At 43.0% G+C, this 20,133-nt stretch overlaps 1 long non-coding RNA gene across 1 annotated transcript; it reads right to left on the reverse strand.

Annotated features, from left to right (window-relative positions):
- Positions 1 to 17,986: 17,986 nt before the first annotated feature.
- On the reverse strand, positions 17,987 to 19,457 carry LOC148141527 (uncharacterized). Its single transcript, XR_015752431.1, has 2 exons — positions 19,132 to 19,457; positions 17,987 to 18,740 (listed from the first exon to the last, which is right to left on the reverse strand). It is a non-coding gene; the product is annotated as an uncharacterized LOC148141527 (long non-coding RNA).
- Between the last annotated feature and the right edge of the window lie 676 nt (positions 19,458 to 20,133).

Below are 20,133 nucleotides of genomic sequence, written 5' to 3' on the forward strand. Positions count from 1 at the left end.
ACTACTACTCCTGGTATCTTTCCCTGATGGCAGGCTTGAATCATATTCAAAACCCTTCTAATATTATTGGATGATCTACGGCCCTTAATAAACCCTTTATAATATGTGCTAATGTTTTAGAAAGGATTTTAAAATCTATATTTAGCAAGGATATTGGTCTATATGATGTACAATCTTCTGGATCCTTTCCTTTTTTAAGGATAAGAGAGATATTTGCCTCTTTCAGCGAAGGTGGGAGACAGCCCTGACTATATGCATAGTTATACATGTCCATAAGTGGACCAGCCAATATTTCTGTAAATTCTTTATCGAATTCAGCTTGAAAACCATCTGGGCCCGGTGCCTTACCACTCTGAAGTTACCTAATTGCATCAAGTATTTCTTGGACTGTTAGAGGAGCATTTAGGACCGATACCTAATCCGGAGTTAGGCCTGAAAAGGTCAAATTTTTAAAAAATGACTGCATCCTCCTCGTCCTATCTTCACAATCCTGCGATTTATATAACTGAGAATAAAATTCTCTAAAGATCACATTAATCTTTTTATGATCATGAGTCAGAATACCCGTACTTTCCTTGATTGATGTAATAAACTGAGGGGCCTTTTTTTTCTTTGCAAGAAATGCTAAGTATCTACCCGGTTTGTCGCCATATTCATATAACCTTTGTTTTGCAAATAATATTTCCCTCTTAGCCGTTTGAGTAAGCGTAGTGTTTAGAGCTGTCCTAAGAGCCATAATCCTTTGCAATTTAATAATAGAAGGTCTATCAGTGTGTGCTGTTTCAGCTGCTTTTAAGCGAGCTTCAAGGAGACGCTGTTGTTCTCCCTTAAATTTCTTCTGGGTCGCTGAGTAGGCGATGATTAAACCTTGCGTGTAAGCTTTGATGGTCTCCCACATCATTGATGGGTTGCTAGCTGTACCTGAATTAATTTCTAAAAAAGTTTTAAATTCTTGAGAGAAGTACTTTACAAATTTACTATCTTTCATTAGGAAGGGGTCCATATGCCAATGCCGAGGGGATGTCCCATTGTTCTTCGCTTTAGTTTCCATATATACAGCAGCGTGGTCGGAAATTGCTATACTACCTATTTTACAGGATGATATAGAATTTTAAAAAATCGAGGGGGCAAAAAACATATCAATTCTAGTATGAAATTTATGTGGATTGGAGTAGAAAGAAAAATCTCTGCCCTGTGGATGAAGACATCTCCATACATCTACTAATCCTAATTCTTTGTTCAGATCCATCAATTGTCTAGATCTGGGAGATACTCCTGCAGTACTCTTGGGAATCCTATCTATTTCCGGATCCATAATACAATTAAAGTCTCCCCCTATAATTGTATGACAGGCACCAAAAGCCATCAATTTTGAAAAGGCTTCCGTTATAAATTTAAAGGGGTGTGCCGGGGGGGCAGAACAAATTTAAAATCCCATATTCCTCTCCATTTATGAGGGCTTTAATCAAAATATATCGTCCAGATTCGTCTTTTATCTGCTTTAGGATTTTTAAAGGGAAATTCTTCCGAACAAGAATAACAACTCCCCTGCTTTTTGAGCTAAAAGAAGAAAAAAAGGTCTGATCAAATCCACCCTGTCGTAATTTCAAGCGTTCTTTATCCGACAAGTGTGTCTCCTGTAGGAGAGCTATATCAACTCTTTCCTTCTTAAGATTTGATAATATTTTCTTCCTTTTGACTGGCGAATTACTCCCCTTGACATTCCAGGTGCACCACTTAACCGACTGATCAACCATAATCCTCTGGGCAAATCCGAGACCCCTCGGGAGGGGAAACCCTATCCAGAACATCCCAAGCATAGAGCATATAAAATTTACAAAAATAAAGCCTCTCTAATACACTCACACCAATACAGTAAAAAACTATTTCTAAATAAAAAAAATATAAAACTTATCTAAGTGGAGATTTTCCCCCTTGTTCCCAGGGGGTGTCACTTCCTCTCCAAAAGTCCATCATATCCTCTCCCAACCAATGCCCCACCCTTGACCCAGGCACTCCTCAATAAAATGAGGAGAATTCAGATATAATACAAAGCTAGAGTTAACAGTGAGCACCCTACCCCCACCCATACCAACACCTGGATATATTTGGTAATGTTAATACCATATATAAACATTTTAACTATAAAATTACAACCTCAACAAATAATAATTAAATATACTAATACAAAATAACAAGGGAGAAACAACCCCGCTCCTAAAGACAGAGATAAAATTGAATAAGGTAACCACCTCCCCCCACCAACATTAACCAAACCCCCCAGCTTATATATATATATATATACACGTACATATACATATATATACACACACACACACATATACATACATCCCAAATATATATATAAAATAATAAAAGAAAACAACCCCAAGGGGGGGGAGAAAATCAAATCCCTCTCCCCACTCCCCATGATAATATTAATCAGTAAAGTAAGAAAATAAAAAGGGGGGATATAAACCAAAGCGGGGGGAAAGGCAAACCAACATCCATTATGTCTTACAGTTTATCTAAGAGAGTCCAAGAATTCCTTAGCCTTTTCTGGCGATCCGAAGTTATACATGGATCCTTTATGGTTAAAGCGCAGCGTCGCTGGGTAGCGTAAGGAGTACTGAATATTTAAGTCCCTTAAACGCTTCTTCGCCTCATCGAATGCCTTCCTCTTTCGGACTAGAGCTGGGGAAAAGTCCTGGAATAACATGATCTTGGATCCTTTATAGATCATAGCTTGGGGATCTTTTCCAAGATTTCTAGAGGCTTCTAGGAGTATCTGCCTCTCCTTGTAGCTCTGCAGCCGGAACAGGACCGGGCGTGGGCGCTGGTTCGAGCCGGGCCCAAGTATTGCGACCCGGTAGGCCCATTCTACCCTTACCTGGCCTGATCCAGCCTCCAGATTTAAAAGCTGTGGCAGCCACTGCTGGAGGAATGCTGTAAGCTGGCCTTCCTCTTCCTGTTCGGGAAGGCCCAGCAAACGAATATTTTTTCGGCGACCTCGATTATCGAGGTCGTCAATGTAATTCTCTAAGGTCCGGACTCGCTGTTCGAGAGTCCGGACCCGATCCACGGCCGATTGCGCTGTAGTTTCGGAGGTCGCGGCCTTTAGCTCCGCCCCTCCGACTCGGCGCTCGATTTCTTTAATGTCTCGGTCGTGCTTCTGCAGCGCGGCCGAGAGTGAGTCCCATCGACTTCAGGATTCTTCGATAAAAGCGTCGATCTTCGCATCCAGCTTGGAGATCATCTCCACAAGGCTTGTCACTGTAGGTAAGTCCCCTGGGGCGGCTGTGGATGCCTCTGCTGCAGCTGGAGAGGGTGGGGGAAGGGTTCCTGCTTGCTGAGAGCAGCGGGCTCCCGTCCCTTTGGTCATTTTTACTAAATATTAGACTGTTTAAATGTAATACTAAGCAACTAATTAAGTTAAACAGCTATTATGAATGATTTGGTGAGTGTGATGGGGGTGGGTGACCCACTTTACCCACGTCTTGGGAAGAGCACTATAGACTCAGACTTGCTGGGTCGCCGCCATCTCGGATCCCCCCCTCCTTCAGTTTTTAAACGATATGTAATATTTGCCACCCTCAAATTTGCTGGGACGCTTCCAGAATCGATAGAATTTTGGAAAATAACAATTAATGCATCCACCATTTTCATAGCCACTTCTTTTAGTACCCTGGATGTAAATTATCAGACCTTGCTGATTTTTCAGTTTTTAGTCCCATTGATTTCTACCAACTATTGTTTTAGAATGTCCTTTAATTCCTTCCCAAGAGACCCTTGCTTCCCTAACACATCTGGGAAATTATTTGCATCATCCAGAATGATAGAACTAAAGTAGTTAATGACTGTTCTCATTTTCCTTTATCAGTTCTCCTATTTCAGATTGTAAGTGGTCTGCATTTGTCTTCACTATTCTTTTTATTTATTCATAGATGCTCTTGCAGTTCCCCTTTACATTCCTTGTAAGTTTTCTCTGTTTTCCCTTCTTAATGAATTTATTGGTTCTCCCTTGCAATTATTCCCACTGCTCAGGATTGCTACATTTTCTATCAACTTTGGATCTAATACCAATCTTAATTTCCTAAAAAAGGTTAACTGGTCTTAGCCACAAGATTGATGAATGGGGTAAGCGCACTAACTTTGCTGGAGTAGAGGTGTTATGGACTAGGCCAGACTACTCAAAACATTCTTAACCAGGCAGCCCAGACCGTAACTTTGCTATTTGTTTCAGTAAGTGTGCAGTGAAAATTACCCGGAGGAAGTTAGCGAGGTTGATTACCAGATTTTAAAGCAGGCAAAAGTTTATTCACAAAATTACAGAATGAAACACAAAGAACATAATATAGAATACCCACAGAACTCAGTCTATTCAAACTAGATTTAATTATGTTGTTCCAAAAAAAACATGCAAAGGTCCCAAATAAACAAACCCCTTAAACACAGTAAAATGAAACCACAGCTTACAGCTTGAAGTAAGAAGGACAGAAGGAGAGAGAGTCTAGCAGCCTGAACTGACTAACAGCAAGAATTCAGCTTCCAGGACTGACCACTCTCCTTTCATTACACTGTACAGGTCACTTCTAAAGCATAAAAGCTGTGGCCTAAAGTCTCATCTGTTTATTTATAAACAAAAAGGCCTCCCTTTTTATCTCTGTACCAACCCAGCCAATTTGGAACCCAGACTGTTTTATGATCCCTCTGAAAAAATCAAGGACACAATATCCTTGAGAAAAGGAACATCTTTATGACACCTCCCCCACTTTTAAAAAAAAAAGAACCATTAATATCCAAAAATGACTTCATCTTAAAAACCCCTTTAAAAAATTGGTTAGTACTCTAAATCACACATAAACACTACACTGACTATACACATGCAAACATGCACAACCACATTTGGAATCAGGCCATGGCACACACGACACTGAACGCCTGTCTCTCATTTGAGTCTCAATAACGCATCGACAATCACATTTTCGCGACCTTCCAAACACGCACTTGTCAAATTGAATGGCTGCAACAACAAGCTCCATCTAAACAGCCTGGTATTTTTATCCTTAAATTTCCCCACAAATGTCAATGGGTTATGATCAGTGTATACAATTGTCTTGGATGTGTTGCTGATAATATAAACACTGAAATGTTGTAATGCCAACACCAAGCTCAGTCTCTTTCTTGACTGTCTAATATTTATGTTGATTAACGTTCAACTTCCTGGAAAAATACCCGATGGATCTTTCTATCCCCTCATCATCCTCCTGCAGGATCACCGTACCGACACCCACATCCTCCTGCAGGATCACCGTACCGACACCCACATCCTCCTGCAGGATCACCGTACCGACACCCACATCCTCCTGCAGGAGCACCGTACCGACACCCACATCCTCCTGCAGGAGCACCGTACCGACACCCACATCCTCCTGCAGGAGCACCGTACCGACACCCACATCCTCCTGCAGGAGCACCGTACCGACACCCACATCCTCCTGCAGGAGCACCGTGCCGACACCCACATCCTCCTGCAGGAGCACCGTACCGACACCCACATCCTCCTGCAGGATCACCGTACCGACACCCACATCCTCCTGCAGGAGCACTGTACCGACACCCACATCACTGGCTTTGATAGCCACCTTGAAAGGCGTCGTGTAATCCGGTGTGGCTAATACTGGGCAGTGGTGAGCACAGTTTTTAGGCTGTCTAATGCCTTTTGACAGTCTGCTGTCCACTGAAACTTCTTGCCCTTTTTTAACAATTCAGTGAGTGGAGCAGCCACACTGCTAAAGTTTGGCACAAACTTTCAATAAAATCCACTCAATCCCTTTTTTGTCAACGGTGTGGCAAATTCCCCAATTACTTTTGTTTTCATGTCCCGTGAGGCCATTTGTCCTTGTCCAATAATATGGCCCAGGAATGTGACTTGGGCTTTGGCAAATTCACTTTTAGCTAGGTTTACCACCAAGCCTGCCTTCCGAAGTCAATCAAACAAGTCCAATAAATGCTGTAAATATTCCTTCCGTGAGTGACTAAAAATCACCAAGTCACCAATATACACCACATAGTTGGGTAAACCGGCAATGACCTTGTTAGTCAGTCTCTGAAATGTGGCTGGAATATTTTTCTTACCAAATGGCATGACTTTGAACTGATTCAGTCTATTTGGCATTACGAAAGCTGAAATTGCCTTTGCTGTTCTCACAAAGGTACCTGCCAGTAGCCTTTGAGCAAGTCCAACGTAGAAATATAAGTTGCTTGTCCCAACTTTTCGACACAAATCTCCACCACAGAGTTGAATATGCATCAGCCCTTGTAACGGCATTGACTTTGCAATAGTCCACACATAACCGTTGGGTATCAATTGGCTTTGGCACCATGACTATGGGTGAGCTCCAGTCACTGTAACTCACTTTGATTATGCCATCTTGGAGAATGCGCTCTATCTCCTTCTGAACCTGTGTGCCAACTTTAGAGGGTTATGCCTATAAGGATGTTGCTTAATCAGAACAGCATCTCCTTATAGAATAGAATCCCTACAGTGTGGAAACAGACCCTTCGGCCCAACAAGTCCACACTGACCCTCTGAAGAGTAACCCACCCAAACCCATTCCTCTACCCTATATTTACCCCTGTCTAATGCACCTAACCTGCACATCCCTGAACACAGCAATTTAGCATGACCAATTCACCTAGCCTGCACATTTTTTGGGATTGTGGGAGGAAATTGGAGCATCTAAAGGAAACCTAAAAGGACACACGGAGAATCTACAGATAGTCACCTGCAGTTGGAATCGAACCCGGGTCCCTGGCACTGTGAGGCAGCAGTGCTAACCACTGAGCCACCTTGCTGCCCCAGTCTCCTATATCTAAATCATGCGCAATTAGGTTAGTATTTCCCAGTTTATTTCCGCATATCTCCCCATGTGGTAGTAATAACTCAGGCTATTTCAATTTTCTTGTGGAAGGTAGCTCAATAATTTATCCCAATTTTTGACAACTTCCCCATTGTCCAATTTGATTTGAGGAATGTCCAATTCAGAATCCTCTGAACTTGGTTCTTCCCTCTGTGCTGTAATCATTAACACCTTCTCCTCTTGCTTTCCTTCCCTGTCAAAATACCTTTTCAGCATATTCACATGTGAGGTTTCTTCCTGTCTGGAGTCCTTATCAAGTCATTCCCCTCACTCGATTTCTTCTCAATTCGATACGGCCAACTAAACCTTGCTTTTAAAGGTTCATCTGTTACTGGAAGTAGCAACAATAACTTATCCCCAGTTGCAAAATTACGAATTTATGATTTCTTATCCGCATCCTGTTTTATTGTATGCTGTGATACTTTTAAGTGCTGTCTAGCCAAATCTCCAGTTCTCTTAATCGTTCTCTAAAATTTGGCACATAGTTCAAATGGGTGATCTCTGAATTCTGACTTATTAATTTCTCCTTAATCAATTTTAACAATCCTCTTACTTCATGCCCAAATATTAGTTCCAATGGACTGAATTTGGTCAATTCATTTGGTGCATCTCTGATCGCAAAAAGCACAAATGCAACTCCCTTATTCCAATCACCTGGATAATCCTGACCATAAGCCCACAACATGGTCTTTAGTGTTTAATGCCACCTTTCTAGCACTCCCTGTGATTCTGGATGGTATGCAGTAGATTTGATTTTTTTTATTCCCAAGCTATCCATAACCTCTTGAATAGTTTGGATGTGAAGTTTGACCCTTGATCTGACTGGATCTCTACTTGTAGTCCGTATCTCATAAAAAAAATTGAGTAATTCTTCTACAATCCTTTTAGCTGTAATATGTGTAATGGGACTGCCTCAGGAAATCTCGTCAACACATGCGTTATTGTTAATAAACACTTATTCCCACTTTTTTTTTGAGGTAGGGGATCTACACAATCAATCAAGACCGCCTCAGGTGACTGACTGTGTGGAGTTTGCACGTTCTCCCCGTGTCTGCGTGGGTTTCCTCCGGATGCTCCGGTTTCCTCCCACAGTCCAAAGATGTGCAGGTCAGGTGAATTGGCCATGCTAAATTGCCCGTAGTGTTAGGTAAGGGGTAAATGTAGGGGTATGGGTGGGTTGCGCTTCGGCGGGGTGGTGTGGACTTGTTGGGCCGAAGGGCCTGTTTCCACACTGTAATCTAATCTAATCTAATCTAATCTAATCTAATCTAATCTAATCTATAAACTCTTGTGAAAGTTTCCTCAAATGCTGGAATAGGTATTAAAGGTGCAGGGGTTATTACTGCCTGTGGCTTTCCGATTAGCTGGCATGTATGACACACCTGGGAACATTCCACTACATCTTTGTGCAGCCCAGACCAGTAAAGATGTCTTTGCATTTTAGCCTGTGTTTTCCTCACCCCTAAATGACCTCCAAGTGGTAGCTCATGCGCCACTCACAGCACCTTCTTTCTTTACCCTACTGGCAAAACAATTTGATGAATCTGTGTCCATTTCTCATTAAGATGTGTGATGGTCTCCATTTCCTCATTAAGACACCATTTGTTAAGTAATAACACAGGGATGCATTCACTCTTCTTCTCTGTATATGCCTTTTGATACAACTGCTTTAAGTTCTCATCTTTCTGCTGTAACTCAATAAGCTTAGCAGAGCTGAAGATACTTACCTGCTTACCTATTTGCTCCTGCTGTTAGCAAGTTTTGAGAAGATTTGTAGCTCAGATTGAGGTTATGGATGTAGGTTTGCTTGCTGAGCTGGTGGGTTCATTTTCAGATGTTTCATCTCCATACTAGGTAACATCTTCAGTGAGCCTCCAGATGAAGCACTGCTGGTCTGTCCCACTTATCTAATCAAAAGAAGTCTCTGATAATACCACCTAAGCTTCCTTATTTGTGCCTTTTGATCTCTCCTACTTCAGCTTGTGACTCTGTAATCTCATTAAGACACATTCTGGGAAAATTCCTGGATAAACATCCTGCAACGCTTCAGTTGCCTGTGTCTCCACTGGCTTTTCAGCGAGAGTAGGCAGCATGCCTACTGGTGAATCAGCTATATCATTAGCTATATCAATTGTATATCAAGGACAAATTGTATTCCTGGAGCTGAGAGTTTTCCCAGTATTCCTACCACAAATTCTCCACTCTAACCTCACTTTACATAATTGAACACTTTTTGTCTCATTATGGATTCAGGTTACCAGTACCTTTTCTGGCAATAGTTTCTCAGGTGTACATGACTCTACATCCTGAGAGGATCTTGATTCCCTTAATATTACAACCTCTTTGCCTGCTAACCCTGGCCTATGTAAATAAACTTTACCCTGTGGTAAGTTATCCTTATGATCTTCACTGAGATCTACCTTTCCCTTTCCACATGAGGATTTCTGTTTGCTCCCATTTCTATCCCTCATGGAGTGAAATTGTTTCTGGAAGCCAAACCGTGGTTTATGGACCAGCTCATAATCATCAGCCACTTCAGCTGCTAACCTTGCTGTTTTAACTCTCTGCTCTTCAGCATTAAACCCACCTTCAGCCTTTATCGCCAGCCTTTTAAGCTGGCTTCCCTGTTTGTGTGTTAGTTTCTGATGTTCAAACGCACACTCTTTTTCTCTCTCTTCTGCTACTCTCTCTGTGTCTCTCTTCTGCTGCTCTCTTTTTCCCTCTTCTGCTTTTAATCGTAACTCAAACTGTTTCATTTCTCGTCCCCTTTCCTTATCTCTCGCCTCTAACTCAAGCTGCTTCATTTGCAATTGAATTCTTGCCATCTCTATAGATTCTGATGGTGTCTCCAGCAGGTTTACACGCTGACCTACTGCTGTAATTATCTCTCCTTTCCTCACAGAAGGAAGCAGCTCCAGCTCCAACAGCTTGGCCTTAATCACCTTTTGTAAAACCCCCACGGTCACTTCTTCCACCCCAGAAAACTCTTGGTAACTGAAAGAGCCATTCCTATCCCAAGCTTTGCCTACCCAACCAAACCAACACCTGAAACAAAGACACTAGCACCCACCACTCGCCGTTTAAATCCCGCAAAGAACCCAAGTCTGTTATGGACAGGCCAGACCATAGCTTTGCAATTTGTTTCAGTAAGTGTACAGTGGAAATTACCCAGAGTAATTTAACTCGGTTGACTACCAGATTTTAAAACAGACAAAGATTTATTCACAAAATCACAAAACGAAACACAAAGAACAGAATATAGAATGCCCATATAACTCAGTCTATCCAAACTAGATTTAATTATACTATTCCAAAAAGTACATACAACAGTTCCAATAAACAAACCCCTTAAACACAGTAAAAATGAAATAGAGGTCTAGCAACCTGTTTCCACACAGCCTACTGATGCTGAACTGACTAACAACAAGAATTCAGCTTCCAGGACTGACCACTCCCCTTTCATTATACAGGTTACTTCTAAAACATAAAAGCTTTGGCCTAAATTCTCAACTGTTTACGTATAAGCAAAATGGCCTCCCAACACCCTTTCATCTCTGTGCCAACCCAGCCATTTTGGAACCCAGACTGTTTTATGACCCCTCTGTAAAAAAATGAAGGACACAGTATTCTTGAGAAATGGAACAACTTTTAGGAAAAAAAAGGAGCAGCTTTGTGACAGAGGTTCCCCAAACACTGACTCTCAGTGGGGTACAGGTCCCACACTGACTCTCAGTGGGGTACAGGTCCCACATTGACTCTCAGTGGGGTACAGGTCCTACATTGACTCTCAGTGGGGTACAGGTCCCACACTGACTCTCAGTGGGGTACAGGTCCCACATTGACTCTCAGTGGGGTACAGGTCCTACATTGACTCTCAGTGGGGTACAGGTCCCACACTGACTCTCAGTGGGGTACAGGTCCCACACTGACTCTCAATGGGGTACAGGTCCCACACAAACTGACTCTCACTGAGATATGGGTCCACTGATGCTGATGCTTTTTGGGGATATTTCCAAAGTGAGAATCCTTTTTAAAACATTACAGAATTGGTTTGTTTGGCAATTGAGTTAACCTACTAATGACCTGTGGTATGACAGAATTGAACTAACACAGATGGGACTTAATTTTAAAAACTTCTTGAAAGACTGCATTTCGTACCTCTGGGTCCCAGACCTCATTCCTTGGTTTGACACTGGATAAGCAAGATTGACAAGATATTTAGGATCAATCTGTCATTAATGACTGAGGAAGCTCAGAAAGGAGTGTTATTTGACCTTGCCTCTCCCAATAACCCTCCACAGTGTGCACCACCATCTGCTAATCTGCAGCTCAGAGACAAGCTCCCTGCTGACAGTAGCTGCCAGACAGGAGAAGTGGCATCTGCCTTTGACTATTTCTGGATTTAGTATTAATAGTTCCAGCTTTTCTTTAGCCATGGAAGTTAGCAACAGGGATCTGGTGACCTAGTTGTTGTGAGCTTGACCTGCTGTTTGGTCTCATGATGTATCTCTCTTGCTTGCTGCTAGCTTACAGTCTGTTATTTATTTTGTTAAAATTCCAGCCAAGATCCTGATTAGCTCTCATTGTCTGCTTCCACTTTTTGACAATGTTCAGTGTCATTTCATTGAGCGCAAATTGTTATTCACCGTCCTGATTTGGAAATATATCACCATTCCTTCAGTGTGGCTGGGTCCTGGAATTCCCTCCCTCAGGGCATTGTGGGTCTACCTACAGCACATAGACTGCAGTCGTTCAAGAAGGCAGCTCACTCTCACCTTCTCAAGGGGCGACTAGGGACGAGCAATAAATGTTGGCCCAGCTAGGGACACTCAGTTTGAGAATGAATTAATAAAAATTGTCATCTGCCACCCGAGCTCATTTATCCTTGAGCTATTGTAGAACAAATTTTCGGCATCAGATAATTGTTCTGTTTGGGAGTTGAGAGATTAAATGGAGAGCAAGGATATGACAGAGTCGAGGAATTCTGCTCCTGTGTTAGCTCATTCTCTTGGTTTTGTCTCTTGCTCCAGGTGAACAGCAGCGGGTATTCATTCTCTGAGAACTCAGTATCGCCAGTCTGATACCTCCCACTGACGGGTCCTGGCTAAGGATACTGTTAAGATCATGCTCACACTCTGACCAGCAAAGAGGTTGTGACAGAAACTGGGACACTGACTTAGGCCCTAGTAAAGAAAAACTAGTTCCAGTCACCACAACAACCCAGGGTACTTGGAATGATGCTTCTATAACAACCCACAATATCTGAGAAACAAGATTGACATAACCTTCATCCAGAAAACAGCTCAATAAACTGAAATCACAGATTGACCAGTGGAACAGTGACAGAGGTAGGAAGTTCAGTCTGAAATTAATGTTTATATTTTCTCAAGTGTTTGAATCGGAAATTCTGACTAAATAATCAGCATTGTATTGAACTGGCATCAACACAAAATTCTCCTTACAAAAGATACAGCCTGTACACTGGGCGTTGCACATAGTGCGGGATGAGGCTTATCAATAGCAGAGTGATAATATTTAATATTGATCACTGTTTGGGAGTTTAATTTCCCCGGCATAGTATAGGCAATGGCCTAGTGGTGTTATCAAATGACTGTTAATCTAGAAGCTCAGCTAATTTTCTGGGGACCTTGTTTTGTTCCCTTCAGGGTAGATGGTGGAATTTGAATTCAATAAAAAAAATTGGAATTAGGAATCCACTTGTGACTGAAACTATTGTCAATTTTTGGAAAAACCCATCTGGCAGGGAAAGAAATCTGCCTGGTCTGGCCTACACGTGACTCCAGACACACAACAATGTGGCCCTCTGAAATGGCCCAGCAAGCCACTCATTGTATCAATCGCTACAAAGTCTCAACAAAGAAATGAAACTGGGCAAAGCACCTGGCATCGACCCAGGCACTGGGAAAGACAACAGCAGAAACAGCTCTGCAAAGTCACCCTTGCTAACATCTGAAATTGGGAGAGCTTTCTCATGGACGAGTCAAGCAACAGCCTGACATAGTCATCCACACGGAATCATACAGACGATGTCCTCAATATCACCATCACCACTCCTGGATATATCCTGTCCCACCCCTCGGCTGATACATCAGTTCTCCTCTGTTTTGAACATTTGGAGGAAGACTGAGGGTGGCAAGGATGGGGGATTTCAATGTCCACACCAAAAGTGACTTGGCAGCAACATCATTGATTGAGCTGGTCAGGTCCTAAAGGACATAGCAGTTGGACTGAGTTTGCAGCAGGTGATCAGGGAACCAGCAAGAGGGAAAAACATACTTGACATCATCTCACCAATCTGCTGGCTGCAGATGCACCTATCCATGACAATATCCATGACCACTGCACAGTCCTTGCGGAGCTGAAGTCCTACCTTCACACTGAAAGTGTGGCACTATCACTGTTCTTAATTGCACTGATTTCAAACAGACCTAGCAACTCAAGACTAAGTATCTATGAGGTGCTGTGGACCATCAGCAGCAACAGAATTGTACTCCAACACAAGCTGTAACTTCATGGCCCAGCATAGATCTGAGTCAACCATTACCATCAAACTAAATGATCAATCCAGATTCAATGGAGAATATAGGGGGGCATGCCAGGAGCAGTACCTAAAAATAAGGTGTCAACCTGGTAAAGCTACCAAACAGGACTGTTTGCATGCCAAGCAGTATAAGCAGCCAGTAATAGACAGAGTTAAGTGACCCCACACCAACAGGTCAGATCTAACCTCTGTGGCCCTGCCACATCCAGTTGTGAATGGTGCTGTACAGTTAAACAACTTACTAGAAGAGAAGGCTTCTAAATATCCATTCATCAATGATGGAAGAGCCCAGCACATCAGTGCAAAAGATAAGGCTGAATCTTTCACAGCAATCTTCAGCCAGAAGTGCTGAGTGGATGATCCATCTCAGCCTCCTCCAGCAGCCCCCACCATCACAGATATCAGTCATCAGTCAATTTGATTCACTCCACATGATATCAAGAAATGGTTGGAGACACAGGATACTACACAGGCTACAGGTTCTAACAACATTTGGGCAATAATATTGGAGACATGCTCCAGAGCATGTTGCTCCCTTAGCCAAGTTCTTCTGGTACAGTAACAATACTGGCACCTACCTTTGGCGATTCGGCCCTTCGAGCCTGCTCCACCATTCAATACGATCATTGGCTGATGGTGCAATCTCAGTATCCCACTCCCGCTTTCTCTCCATATCCTTTGATCCCTTTAGCGACAAGGGCCATGTCCAGCTCCTTCTTGAGTATATCTAATGAATTGGCCCCAAAAGCTTCCTGTGCAATAGAATTACACAGGTTTCTTTCCTCACTGTGTGCTAACCTTCAGCGACTGTTCTACAATGATACCCAGGTCTCGTTGCATCTCACCATTTCTTAAACTGCCAATATTCAGATAGTAATCTGCCTTCCTGTTTTTGCCACCAAAGTGGATAATCTCACATTGATCCACATCATATTCCATTTCCCACTCAGCCAGTCTGTTCAAGTCACCCGGCAGCCTCTTAGCATCCTCCTCAGTGCCACCTAGCTTAGTGTCTTCTGTACATTTGGAGATATTGCATTCAATTCCTTCGTCCAAATCGTTAATATATATTGTGAATAGCTGGGGTCCCAGCACTGAACCCTAAGGTACTCCACTCATCACTACCTGTCACTCTGAAAAGGACCTGTTTATTCAAACTCCCTGCTTCCTGTCTACCAACCAGTTCTCTATCCATGTCAATACATTACCTCCAATATCATGAGCTTTAATTTTCCTGACTAATCTGTTGTGTAGAACCTTATCAAAAGCCTTTTGAAAGTCCAGATACACAACATTTAATGCTTCACCCTTGTCCACTCTAATGGTCACATTCTCAAAAGATTCCATAAGATTTGACATGATTTCCCTTTAGTGAATCCAAGCTGCCAAAGACTAATTCTGCCACTGCTTTTGAAATGCTCAGTTATTATCTTCTTAATGATTGACTCCAGCATTTTCCCCTCCACCAATGTCAGGCTAACCGGCCTATAATTCCCTGTGTTTTCTCTCACCCCTTTTTTAAAAGGTGGGGTCACATTAGCTCCCCTCCAGTCCATTGGAACTCTTCCGAATCTATGGAATGCTGGAAAATGATCACCAATGTGTCCATTATTTCTAGGGCCATTGCCTTAAGTACTCTGGGATGCAGAGCATCAGGCCCTGGAGACCTGGTGTGTTTTAACCCCATCAATTTCCCCAATATCATTTCCTGACTAATAAAGATATCCTTCAGTTCTTCCTCCATTCAATGGTGTTACCATCACTGAAACCCTACTATTAACATCCTGGGGGCTTACCAGTGTCCAGAAACTCAACTAGACTTGCGACTTAAATACAGTTGCTACAAGAGCAAATCAGAGGCTAGGTATACCGTGGCATGTAACTCACCTCCTGCCCACTAACAAAGCCTGTTCACCATCTAGAGGCACAAGTCAGAAGTGTGATGGAATACTCCCCGTTTGCCTGAATGAGTGCAGCTCCAACAACACTTAAGAAGCTTGACATCATCCAGGACAAAGCAACCCATCCACCACCTTCAACGTTCACTCCCTTCACTAACTGTGCACAGTAGAAGCAATGTGTACTATTTACAAGATGCAGTATATCAACTCATGAAGGCTCCTTTGACAGCACCTTCCAATCCTGTGACCTCTTCCATCAAGAAGGACAAGGGCAGCAGAGACATGGGATCACCACCCTCTGCAAGTTCCCCTCCAAGCCACACACCATCCAGATTTTGAAATATATTGCTATTCCTTCGGGTTCACTGTGTCACAATCCTAGAATTCCCTCCTTAACAACAGGATGTTCTTCCAACCCAAGGACTGCTGCGATTCAAGAAGGCAGCTCACCACCATCTTCTCAAGGATAACTAGGAATAAATGATAAGAATAAATTTTAGTCACAGTTGGGGATGTCAGAGGGTCAGGCCTAGATTGATAGACTCTTTACACTCAATAAAGACTGTTCCACTGAAGCCAAGTTAGAAAAAGAGAAAATTCTTGGAGATGCAAGGTACTGCATTTTAGGAAAGCAAATCTTAGCAGGACTTATATACTTAATGGTAAGGTCCTAGGAGGTGTTGATGAACGAAGAGACCTTGGAGTGCAGGTTCATAATTCCTTGTAAGTAGAGTTGCAGGTAGATAGGATAGTGAAGAAGACGTTTGCTATGGTAGGTCATGCTGTGGCTGTACAGGACATCGGTTAGGCCACGTTTGGAATACTGCACGCAATTCTGTCTCCTATCAAAAGGATGTTGTGAAACTTGAAAGGGTTCAGAAAAGATTTACAAGGATGTTGCCAGGGTTGGAGGAATTGAGCTATGGGGAGAGGCTGAATAGGCTGGGGCTATTTTCCCTGGAACATTGGAGGCTGAGGGGTGAACTTACAGAGGTTTATAAAATCATGAAGGGCATGGATAGGATAAATAGACAAAATCTTTTCCCTGGGATGGGGGAGTCCAGAACTAGAAGGCATAGGTTTAGGGTGGGAGGGGAAAGATATAAAAGAGACCTAAGGGGCAACTTTTTCACGCAGAGGGTAGTACGTGTATAGAATGAGCTGCCAGAGAAAGTGGTGGAGACTGGTACAATTGCAACATTTAAAAGGCATATGGATGGGTATATGAATAGGAAGGGTTTGGAAGGATATGGGCTGGGTGCTGGCAAATGGGACTAGATTGTGTTGGGATATCTGTTTGGCATGGATGAGTTGAACTGAAAGGTCTGTTTCTGAGTGGTACATCTCTATGACTATCTACACAAGAAGAAAACCTTTATGATTCTGGCCAATTATCAGAATCTGCCTGGAATTCAGAATACTGTCACGATTATTGAGAAACTGGAACTTGAGAAACAAGATCAACTGCCTGAGTTGGGGAGGGATTTTTGGAATCAGTCCCAGAAATTCAAACTGCACATTAAGTCCAAATACTGACATCACACACTCACAACTCATGACAGTAATGGAAATCCAGCAGCTAATATGGTTTTATTTTGGGATATTCCTTATATATTTTCCTTGTTCACTGGGATCTCAATTTTCCACTTTTATTTAACACTGCAGGTGGATTTTACAGGAATAATTCATTGCAGTTTCCTGTCAAGGACTTTGTGCTTGAAGTTGTGTAGGGGGGATCTCAGTACAAATATAAATTACGTAGTCATGCGTACAGTTGCTGGTGCACTGAGAGTCTATCTCCTCGGATGGCTATATTGTTATGGACCAGGGCAGACCCCCTCAAATCAGATCAAAAAAGTAGCCCAGACCCTAACTTTGCTCGTAGTTTTGAGCAGGTGTAAAGTGAATATTCCAGGAGTGATGCAGCTGGTCAAACCACTTAGTTTTAAACAAAACAGAATTTATTTATAAGATTTCCTAATTAAACACAAACAAAAGTGGGCGGCACGGTGGCACACTGGTTAGCACTGCTGCCTCACAGCGCCAGAGACCCGGGTTCAATTCCTGCCTCAGGCGACTGACTGTGTGGAGTTTGCACGTTCTCCCCGTGTCTGCGTGGGTTTCCTCCGGGTGCTCCGGTTTCCTCCCACAATCCAAAAGATGTGTAGGTCAGGTGAATTGGCCATGCTAAATTGCCCGTAGTGTTAGATAAGGGGTAAATGTAGGGATAGGGGTATGGGTGGGTTGCGCTTCGGCGGGGCAGTGTGGACTTGTTGGGCCGAAGGGCCTGTTTCCATACTGTAAGTAATCTAATCTAACAATACTGAAATACAGGGTCTAACAGGAGAGAGATCAGCGAGAGAGGAAGGGTCAGCATGGACCTACTTCTCTTGGATCCTGGCTTCCTGACAGCTTTCCGTGAACAGCCAGACTGCCATAAACCAAATCAAACCAGAGGAAAGCTGAGCTGGGAGAACTGACCACTCACCTTTCATTGTACTAGTGTTTTTTTTAATACTTAAAAGTCTTTTGTCCGAGACAGTATCTGTTATCTATAATCGAATTGGCCATAAAACCATTCAAACCTAGGCTTTTCGGAATCTGCCTTTAGAGTAGGGAAGCTTTTATTTGTCATTTCTACGAAATACAACCACTACAGTAAAAATGAAACAGCATTCCTCCAGGACCGAGGGTGCTACATGGACAGCACAAACTCCCCAGTCGGACACAACATAAAGTGCTAAGAAGTGTAAAACACACAAGTTACAGTGTTATAAAAGAATGATGAATGACAGGCATTTTTCTAGCAGCAATACGAAAGAATTTCAGATGAGCACAAGTCCGATCATACAGTGTTAACGAGCCTGATAGCATGGGACAGGAACTGCTGCACAGTCTGGCAATGAGAGACTGAATGCTTCGGTATCTTCTCCCAGGTGGCAAGAGGGAGAAGAGTTTGAGTGAGGGGTGTGAGAGATCTCCCACAATGCTCTTGGCCTTTCGGATGCAGCATGTGGTGTAAATGACAGTAATGGAGGGAAGAGGACCTCAACGATCTTCTCAGCTGTCCTTATATCCGCTGTAAGGTTTTACAATCTGAGACCATGCAATTCCCAAACCAGGCCATGATGCAATAGCTCAGGGTACTCTCACTGAACCCTCTGTAGAATGTGGTGAGGATGGGGGATGGGAGGTGGGTTTCCTCAGCTGTGCAGGAAGTAGAGACGCTGCTGGGCTTTCTTGGCTATGGAGTTAGTGTTGAGGGTCCAGGTGAGATTCTCTGCCAGGCTGCCAAGAAATTTGGTGCTCTTCACGATCTCCACAGGGGAGTCAACGATGTCTTTGATAATCTCTCTGAAAAAAACACAAGGACCTTGTTGAAGGAGCAGCATCATCACAATATAGGAGTACAGTTCACAGCATAGAGGCTAGTACTCTGACTGCACCATGTGTAGAGCTCCCAGTGTACAACCTGTGCGTTATCATCAGGAGCTCTTTGTGCTGATACCAGTCTGGGACCTGTCAGTGGGAGCTATCAGGTTGATGATGCCGAGTTCTCCGAGAATGAATGTCTTCTATTGTTCACCTGAAACAAGAGACTAAATCAAGACAGTGAGCTAACTCAGCAGCAGAGTTCCTCAACTCTGTCACATCCATGGTCTCCATGTAATGTCTCAACTTCCAAACAAATCAACAGTCTGATTTTGACAAGTTATTCGACATTATCTTCCCCCCTCCTCCCTACCTTTTATCTTCTCCTGCTGAACACTCTCTGCTCATTCCTGAAGAAGGGCCTGTGCCCGAAACGTCGAATCTCCTGTTCCCTGGATGCTGCCTGACCTGCTGTGCTGTTCCAGCAATAAAGTTTCAACATTATCTGAGATAAACATCACACAATACCAGGTTATAATCCAACAGGTTTATTTGGAAGCACTAGCTCTCGGAAAGCTGCTCCTTCATCAGGTAGCTGTGGAGCAGGACCTTAAGACACAGAATTCATAGCTGTGCTAAAAATGACACTGAACATTGTCAAAATGTAGAAGCAGACAATGAGAGCTAACCAGGATCTTGGCTGGAATTTTAACAAAATAAATAACAGACTGTAAGCTAGTAGCCTGCGTGAGAGACACGTCATGAGACCAAACAGCAGGTCAACGGCTCACAACAACTAGGTCACCAGATCCCTGTTGCTAACTTCCACGGCTTAAGAAAGGCTGGAACTATTAATACTAAATCCAGAAATAGTCAAAGGCAGATGCCACTTCTCCTGTCTGGCAGCTACTGTCAGCAGGGAGCTTGTCTCTGAGCTGCAGATTAGCAGATGGTGGTGCACACTGTGGAGGGTTATTGGGAGAGGCAAGGTCAAATAACACTCTTTCTGAGCTTCCTCAGTCATTAATGACAGACTGATCCTAAATATGTTGTCAACTCAGTGAGAATAGTAAGAATTAGAAGTGTCAATTAATTACAGAAGGCATGCTGCACTGTTGGACAGGCTATCTTTCAGTTAAACCAACAACCTTCTCTGAGGAGGATTGAAGGTAACTCACAGCATCTGATTATCAATTATCTGGCAATTATCCCATGCAGATTTCAGTAATCTGAGTGAGAAAGGAACAGAAAGATTATATGTACTTGGTGAGATATGTCATTGATCAGGAGGCAATGGCCCAGTGGTGTTATTGCTTGACTATTAATCCAGAGACCCAAATAATGTTCTGGCAATGTGAAGCTAGAAAAGCACAGC

The sequence above is a fragment of the Chiloscyllium plagiosum genome, unplaced genomic scaffold (assembly GCF_037043375.1).
Source record: "Chiloscyllium plagiosum isolate Xiang-an unplaced genomic scaffold, Cpla_swu_hap1 HiC_scaffold_32, whole genome shotgun sequence".
Taxonomy (NCBI): Eukaryota; Metazoa; Chordata; class Chondrichthyes; order Orectolobiformes; family Hemiscylliidae; genus Chiloscyllium; species Chiloscyllium plagiosum.